This window comes from Frieseomelitta varia, unplaced genomic scaffold (assembly GCF_011392965.1).
Source record: "Frieseomelitta varia isolate USP_RPSP 00005682 unplaced genomic scaffold, Fvar_1.2 scaffold_462, whole genome shotgun sequence".
NCBI classification, from domain to species: domain Eukaryota; kingdom Metazoa; phylum Arthropoda; class Insecta; order Hymenoptera; family Apidae; genus Frieseomelitta; species Frieseomelitta varia.
Window position 1 is genome coordinate 1,724,744 of NW_025110215.1, and position 9,745 is coordinate 1,734,488.

The following is a 9,745-nucleotide window of genomic DNA, read 5'->3' on the forward strand; positions in this document are numbered from 1 at the left end:
TATTCGCGGGACGCGAACTACAACGGTCTATCCCTTCGCGGCGTTTTAAAGAGATCCAGGTGCCGCGGGTCGATCTGAAACGGATACTTATTCATTTACACGGCCGGCGAACGTACCAATATCTGGTTCTAGGTCGGTGAAACTTTATTTCTCTGCTCGTGTCCCGATTCCGCGGCCAAATTCCCGCCCAAGTTTTAGTTGTTTACTTGGCTAGGCAAGTTCCAAAGTTCATCCTTAATTCATCCAGGATTCCAATGTATACCGCGTGTCTCTGCGTTGTTTGCAGGCAACTGTCGGAAGAATTTGCCTTTCGAACGAATGATGACGATATCGTTAGCTAATCGATGTCAAATCGTATTACGAATTCACATTGTCGTGTTGTTCAACTCTGTCACACACGCGATCTTCAATCGTAATTTTTATCTTTTTTAACTTTGACGTCCGAAGGAAGTCGTTAGCGTAAAATTGACAGGGAAAATGTAACTCGAACGATTCCTGGAGCTTAAGGAGAACTCCTTAACGACAGAGAGACGCGACCGAGGTGACCCGAAACGACGCAGCCGGGTTAATTTACGAGCCGCATTACGTTACGTCTCGTTATTTTCATTTACCTAAACGCAATTTCGTCGCTCCCGAGCCAAAAGTAGGTTCGCCAACGGCGAGTAAGAACGCGGATCCAAGCAGCGAAACTGCCGTTAGCGTAACAAGGGGAAGCTTTACATGGAGCACGGAAACGACAAACGTTCTCCAATTTCTGCCGGCGACCCATAATTCGTATCCGCTGGTGGCGTACAAAAGCAGCCATTTCCGGTGTTCTTTCTCAGTCGTCCCGATCGCCGGCCGAGTTAGTTAGTTCGCTCGTTCCCGGTAAATCAGCGTCGGCGGTTCGAACGTTCGTTGGAGAACGAAAAGAAAAAGAAACAGAAGAAAAAAAAAAAAGAACCGGTGTGAAGATGAAGAAGAAGAAAAGCAGAAGGAAGAAAAAACGAACGTCCTAACTAATTCATTTGCCTCTTAACTTGCCTTTTAATGGCCGTTCCTCGCCGTAACCCCAAGGATGTCTTTCGCCTCGCCTCTGATCTCGAGTGCCACGGCAAATACGAGGCGCGTATGCGCTAACCCAGCCCAGGATACACTACATACATACATACATACATACGTGCATTATATATGGTCGCGGGGCTTATGTACGCTCCGGTATATATACGGTGATATCCTCCTGTACGGCCGAGCGTCAAGCTCGGGTAGACGCTATTATTTCGCGATAGAATGTGCCCACGGTGGCCTAATAAAATCCCATGAGTCAGGCTATTTGTCGCCGGCGGGGTATTTAAGTGATACATAACGTCGCTACGCTCCGCTCCCCTAAAGATGCGACCAGAAACTCCCTTCGTGACCTTGTTGTCGCTTCGAACTCGCGGGGGATGGAAACCATGGTTTGCGGATGTGTCGGAGAGTATACGGGAAATTACGGCCGGATGTACTTACTCGGCGCATCGCTGACTAGCCTTTTTGTCGTTTTGTTGCGAAAGCAGAAAGGACTAACGTCACAACGTATGAGTCACAACACTTATTACTTTGAATTACTACTCGTACGTTTCTAGGTTATTTACTTTAAAGGTATCGATCGATTATACGTCACGATACTCCCATAATTAAGATATATATTCACCCGTGTATATTCATCCTGCAATAAATTAATAGTACGTGTTCCGGACGATAGAACGTTCGTTTCTTTCCCCCGCCGGTTGAAATTGAGAGAGACGAAGGCGAAATCCCGACGGAATAGAAAACACTCGTACGTGGTAATTTATGAGATATTTGCTTCCGTTCGGTACACACGCGTACCAAATTGTCCGAAGTTCGAGCCTATATGGGAGACTCGTGTTCTTTCCCTCGACGTACCATAGGATACGTCCTAATGTCGTATTTCAACGCAACGGGGTTTCTATTTGACTCTCGCCCGGTGGCCTCACCCTAAATTGTTCCTGACGTCCGTATGCTACGGGGCGTGGACCTGTTCGTCGTCACGACGACATTTTTCATCCCTGCGTCTCCATGGTGCATCGATTGCAGCCCCGTTATTAACCCATGAGTAATCTCGCGGACGGTTCGTTTCGCTCGCGGGACCACGAATGTCCCCGAATAAAAGGAATCGTCGTGTTCCGCTTGGAACGATCCGACGATTTTCCTTCGAAACTCGGTTCGACGAGTCGCAGCACAGTCGTTCTTTTTTTCTTTTTTTTTTTTTTTTTTTTATATCGGAACATCGGCGTTTCGACGTCGCCCAGCGACTCTCGACGACGACGCTTGTGTTCGTTCGAAGCCACGATCGTTACAAGAGCGATATACATACTTTTTTTTTTCGTTATTTTTCTCACGGCGAAATCGCGGATCAGACGCGTTATCAGAAATACATTGGGGACTGGACGAACATTTTTTTTTTTTTTTTTTTCACGGTGACAGATTTTTTTTTCCCCGGGAATATTCTGCAATCCGGGCCGAAATTCTCGTTTACAGAAACGAGAAAGCACGATCGGGGAATTTTTTTTTAGGGGGGAATTTCTGCGTCTCTACTTTCGCTAGCACAGCAACTGGAAGCGTGGAAAAAGCGTGCGTTTCCGCGATGCAAATTCACACGCGTTGTCATCCATTAAGATCGAATTGGTTTCGAATCAGGCATTTTCGCAGAGACGCGAACGTAACGCTGCGGAAATTGCGGTTCGTTCGATCTTTTTTCCTATTTCTCTTTCTCTCTTCTCTTCTTCTATTTTTCTTTTTTTTTGTCGACGAGTTGCGTTTACAAAACGACGCACGTATGTTTCAGTAAGCGGGGTTTCGATGATGTTCAGTCGCGCGTCGCGAATCCACTCTGTATATATATATATAAATATATATATCGTGCTTTACATTCTCATCGCTCGTTCTTTTGAATTTTTGTCGGCGCGGCTTTTTTTTCGGCGGATTTAGACGCAAACGAGTCGGGACAATACTCAGTTTCCGCATTTCAATGGCGCCTCTCGCGAACCGAAAGATACAAACGGTTTTTCCGTCCCCTCCCCCGGTTTCCGATTCGCACTTTTCGCTCTGATTTTCGGGCTTCGTTTGTACGCTGTTTCGCTCGACACCGTAGAAACACCGTCGAACGTTGTACACGTGGTTTGTCCCCGTTCGTAGAGTGCGTGACACTGCCAAAAAAGCATCCGACAATATATTCCTAATTTGCTGGAGTTTCGCTTACGTTCGCAGATCAATTTTTATGGATAGAGGTACCCATAAGTAGTGTCGTTTGTATCGTTATGTATTTGTTTTTGTGTCATCGAAGCATCGTCACTTCAAAGTGACGTAACATTGGAAATAATCTTTCTATTTAACATTATTTTGTTGATTATATCATTGAAATTTTGTTGATTATATCATTCCAATGTATGACTGCGTTTGAATTTGAAGCAATCATCAATGTGCATTGCGAATTTGCTAGAACAAGTATAATGTACAAGGGTTGACGATACATAGTTCCAATCTAAGAAGAATAATATCCTCCAGCATTTTTAAAACTTTCGTAAGAAGCAATAAGGAGTCTATTTTATGTGAATTATTCTGATGAATGTTTGAAATTCTTCTGTTCGTTCCTCTTACGTTGTTGTTACACAATAGCTTTCACTCTCTTCAGACATTATACTATTACGTCGCATTATATAACATCAAATGTATACGTTCGTTATCAGCAAATTATAAAAAGTGAAAGTTCGAGTTGTTGGCTAGATTTAAATATAATGTCCCGAAGGATTAACGAACATTGCCATCTAGTGACAATAATTAAAAAAAAAAAGATAAAATAAAATTTTGTTTGTCAAAGAACGACATTACTTGTGGTTACTCCTAACAGTTTCGCAAATAACTCCACGAGGTCTCGCGTCAATGTAGAAGAAGCTCTCCGACAAACGAGAGAAATTTCCATTTCGCTCGAGTGAGTATTCTCTCCTCGCCTGAAAACTTTGAGCGAAAATTTCCCATTCGAAAATCACACCGGGTATTCGTACGAGTGTCTACTTCTTTGTCAACTCTCTTCTTTGAGAGGGTTTGACAATCACGCGCAAACGTTGCCAACACGACTCAACGGAGAGCAAATACTCCTACCTAATTGAACTACGTTGCAATCCTGTTTCGTTTCTTCGGGTTCGCCCTTGCCCTACCTCGTGACAAAAGGCTCTTTCTCTCTCTCTCTCTCTCTCTCTCTCTCGTAAAGCTTCACGGATCGCATGCTCCCGATGCAAATTGGCTGTCGTGCACAATGCAAACGAAGGTCGATACGTCAGGAGGTCGGACGAGGTTCGAGAGCGCGGCGTGCGGTTTCGTAAGTTGCAAATAATAAATCGCTCCAAGGGTTGAAGCACGCGCGACACACAGTGTGGTGGGGTGGTGGCCGGACGTTTTTCCCCCGGCGTTATTATTAAAGTCAGAGGCCGATTATTCGGAACGGCATTCGGGCAGTGAGCGCTCCACCGTCCAAGTATCCAAGGATTATTATGCCCTCGGTCTAATTACCATGCCGAATATGAATGCAAATTGCCCTCCGGCGTACAACGCGTCGGTATATACATGTCACAGTTGCCGGTCGACGTCTCTTTAGGGTTGCTTATTAGCTCGGTTTAGGGGGATGAAACCGTAGCGAAGGGTGGTGCCGAGGATGTCGACGGGGTGTCGGCTCTCTCGCACCCTCGAAAGAATCGCAAATAAGAGGCGGTTCTGACGTTCGAGTGGCCCTCGATGGCAGCTCCCGGAGTCGAGCCGGGATTTCGCCGCTCGCTGGATATATTCTCCTCTCTACCGTTTTGCCCTTTGCGCCTCGCTCGGATTAGGTTCTTCTGACTCGACGAGTCTGAACGAGAAAACACTTTTCGCCGTCGCGCGATCGCTCGATCGCGCCTCCCCTATTTCCACCACGAGAGATTGACCTTCGACTCCGAGGGATTACGTAACCGTAACCGCGACGCGCCGTCAACCGGAAGTATTCGCGGACGGACGACGCGCAAGAGGGGACGAGTTGGATTTCGATAGGCGAGCCGTTGGAGCGCGAACTCGTCGCAACTGCGTCTGCTTTCTAATATCGATTCTCTGGCTACGTTAGAGGGACTCGCCTAATCTGGATCGCGTTTTATTATCGTGGACGCAGCAGTTGAATGGTAGGAACAGATAGAGACAGCGTCGGGCTACGCTTCTCACGAAAGTGGTGTGATTTATTGCACGTAAAGAACGATCATGCTTCGGCTCTGGAAGGGGGCTTAGAATCGTCGAGCACACAGAAAAAGGGACGAGAATGACGGGATAAGCAGGGTGGGGACCGAGAGGGGCCCGAAAATCTGGCCATCCTTTTTCGCCATAAATAGCCTATTTCGGATTGTAGATGCTCGATAGAAGTAGCATCGAGGGGTAGAAAAATCAAAAGGCGCATCCTTAGCTGTTGTGGGGTGCTGCTCGTGGAAAATGTCCCGCGGTACACGAGTGTTTTATTACCCACGGGGATGGGTCACGCATGCACCGGATTGGACAACGATCTGCACGCTCCACGTACGGAATCAGCTCGCTTTCAGACAGCCGGGCCACGGAATCGCGCGTATCGGTTATGGAACATTGCCAAATTCGCCGCGGACTCGGCGCGGCCGATTCTCAAGGGTCGAGCCGATGCCCAGGTATATTCCCCCGTCGAATTTCCACGATTCCTTTCCTCGGCGGAAGTTTTGCCCATAAATCCAAGTCGATACGCGAACGGTAACGTGTGTCGATCGTCACGTGAAATTCAATTACGTCTGCCTCTTTGTGTGTTTGCGACCGTGGCGTGTCAAGAGGACACTTTGCTTGATGGAGTTACCGAAACCGGATAGCCCCCCCCCCCCTCCCATCGATTCTCTTTTCTTCCAATTACGTCACGCTTCGAGCTTTTCAATCGAAAGACAACTTATTTCTGCCACGAAACAATTTGTTACAAACGTTCTTGAAACGTTATTTGTTGGAATTATTAGCGCGTTTGTTAAAATTATCGTCTCGGGATGGATCTCGAGTTTCCAACTCGAGTTCAACCTCCCGGAAGAGCACGACCTGTCGCGATTTATCCTAGCAATTTCGTGTTCCGCCGGACACACCTCGCGGAACGTTGTCAGCCGAGCTGAATTCGCTGATTCGCCGCCCCGTACAAATTACGGCCGCCGCTATCCTCGACACAACGATTTTCCTTCCGATGCGCAACCAGCGCGGTCTTAACGACTGCATCCCTCCTCCTATCCACGTCGAAATATTTCAATCTCGGCCGCAGGTTATGATGATTACCCCTGGCGTGAAGAAAGAAACAGAAAAAAAGAAAGAAAATGTTCGGACGGATGAATGCCAGCCTTGTTCCGTTGTAACAGACTAATTTCCACTTGTGTGCGTGTGTGTCCAGCTCAAAGTGATTGCCGTAGCGTTGGAACGCGTCGGGGATGACCAAATATCGAACCTTTTAACCGAATGAAACAGAGCGGACCGCGAAAACTCGACACTGAACTCGAACCCGACCCGGGCCGCCCTGTCCTCCCGTGATTTTGTGTACCAAAACTGACGAAGCACGTGTACGCATCGTCACGCCAATTATCGGGCGTGTACCGGATCGACGACGGCTCGTTGGGGAAAATCTGCTCGACGCGTTGCACTACGAATCTTATCGCGTTCGAACCGTCCGCAGTTCACCGGCGCGCGATTTATGCTGTTGCCGATTGTTCGTCTTCTTCGCGACCATTGTTCGCGACGATTTATTGGAAAGGCACGCTCCTCTTTTTTTTTTTTTTTTCCGCGCGTTCCACTCGTCGCGCCCGACCCCCCGATATCTTTTCTGCACGCCTGGCGTTCGTTGAAGATCCGTACGAAGATAAATTGATTCCCCGTTCCCCGATTTTCCTCTCTCTTTTTTTTTTCTCTCGCCTCTTTCCTTTTTTTCTTCCTTTTTTTTCAACGCGCGAGTGAAAAATCTGCGACGAGTATCCCCGCGATTTGGATTTATTCGCCATCTCGCAATTGACGTCGAGCTATTGTCGAACGAATGAATTTCATCGTTATGTTTTTAGCGTTGCCGCGTTGAAGGTGAAACCTACAGAGGAATGAATGGAACATATGAGACGCGTTGTCGATTCCCGAGCGTAGCGCGTGTCTCTCGCGAGTACGGATGGAATTTCCCATCCCTGTCTGGGATAACACGCGCACTAATTATTACCCGCACACAGTCCTCGATCTTTTTCTGATTCTGCTGCACAATGGAACAGCGCGATCTCGTGATTAATCGAACGAGGTTAATCAGGTCGTAATTAAATCAATAAGCGAAGATTCTTTTTTTCCACTCGACTCGCAAGAACACGCGGCGACGATATCTCTGGAAATGAATAATAAATAAATAGTTTTGTTTGACAAAAACGGAAAATTTTTACAAAGAAGATATTTGCGACTCGACTCGTCGTGAATACGCTACGTCAATTGTTCTCGGAATTAATAGTCAATAAATTGTTTTGTTCGACGAAAGATTGGGACAAAAATTTCCACAAAGGAGATTGCAGAACCTCGAAGAATCTTAATCAGGTCTTGGTAACCTGTAAATCGTTCTCGCGAAGGAATCGTCGCAACAGGACAAAACGAGATTTCTTCGATCTCGTGCAATCCTTTCCATCTGGCGAGCCGTTTTTAACAGACTCTCGATCCTCGTGCAGCTTCGTGTCTCCCTGCTGGCTTTCGGCTGAGAAAGTTGTTCGTGTAGCGGACGCGTGTCCCGTGGTTCGAGCACCGTGGCGAATCGGCGCGCGGACGCGGCCGGTGTTCATCCAGCCGCGATCCGTGTCGGATTCGTCGAACGATCGAATAAACTTGTCCCCGTTTACGTTGATCCCCCGTCCCGGTGTAAATAGGTGCGCGACTCTCGCCGTTGACACATGTCGCGTCGACCACGAATCGAGATGTGTGTACTGCAGAAAGAACAAAAAAAAAAAAAAAAAAGAAATAGAAAAAGAAGAAGAGAGATAAAAAGAGAAAGAAAGGGGAATGAAAGGGAGAAAAGGGGATGAACGACGCGAAACGAGACGAACGACACGGTTGACAGAGGGACGACACGACTCGGTTAAGGGGGCTGGGGCTAGGATGAAGGTACGTACACACGTACACATACGCGCTCACACGCACGTACACATAGGCGAGCCGTTGTATAACTGGATTGAAATCGCGAAAGATCAAAGAACTCGCTGGCTCGCATACGAAATGGTGAATGACGGTGCTGCGTCGGGCTGATAGGCCCAATCAGGACACCGGGCAGATAACCGGATTCCCAGTGGATACCGAGTGCGTGTGTGTTTGCGCGTGTGTAACATATCTCATTGGACGATCCATCGGATACGCGTAACGCATATTCTGCACTGATTTACCTCGGCCATATGTACGGCTCCACGGACAGCTGGTTATTTGTCTTTTCTGCGAAAGCAGCCGCGCGGCCATTGTCAACCCTGTTACAAAGAGTATTAATCGCGCTTCCTCTCGCGCTTGGTTACGCGCGCGCCTCCCGCCGAATTTGTTTCAATTAGCTTGATTTACCGTCGTTGGTCTCGCGGCCGATACCCCGGTTCGTTCTTCGAGCGCTGTCGCGCTAATTGAGCAGCCTCGCCGAGATTTACGGCCGAAGATGTTCCCGTGCAACGTGTGACGAATCGTTACTCGTTCGTAACCGTATTTTTCTTCCTTCGCTTACCAATAACCACTGCTGTACGTTCGTCTCGCAGAGTCGAGACTTTTAATTCACCTCGGTTAGTTTGTTACGACGAGAAAAGGAGCGGGATTTAATTGTAAACGAAGGAACGCGAAAGGATTAGCATTTGCCCAAAGTTTGAACAACGTAGGAACGTGGTCGTTAAATTATATATACAGGATGGTCCATTTAAACGAGGCCATTTAGGTATCTTTTTTCGAATTGCGACGATGTGAAAAAGATGTAAGAATATTCTTATTCCAAGGTCATTCTTTTTCCTGAGTCTTCAAAATTATTAATGTTTCTTTTCATACAGCTATATATACTATCTTTTCATTGCATCGGGTAGCTGATAGAAAATTACGTTCAGACACGTTTATCTCCATCGTGACTACAGAGCTTGATCAAGACGCATCTTTGTACACTCGGCTTCTCTCAAACATTGAATACCACAAATGGATATCACGTCGATCTTTTCTTCGCGTTGAGCGTCCATTATGAATTACTGACGAACTTCGACGCATTGATCGGGATTTCAATTCTGCTCGAAGAGATTATCATTAACAAAATAAGTAAACATGTTCATTTGTATTTATTACTAGGCTCTCAATTGTCGCGTCTTGGCCTCGCTTAAATGTACCACCTTGTATACGTGTATGTACATTTATATATATATATTTATTTTCTAACGGTCAATTTCGTTCTCTCCGGTGGGACGTCCGACGTTCAACGAACCCTCGCATTTGCACTTCGTCCAGCGAGAAACGCCAGAGAGAACTCGTACTCTTGAATATTTTATGAAACGCCAGTTCCTCGAACGGCCGGCAAGGGAGACACGACGCACGTCGAACGTCCATCCGTTATGTTCCCGCGTGGTAATAATCTTAATGATACCGCCGGACGCGTTCCTCTTTCATCTTTGTCCCCGTTGCCGTTCCTGCAGCTCGACTGGAAGAGGGGAGGGGTGGAAAGGGACGGGAAAAATTCGTCGGC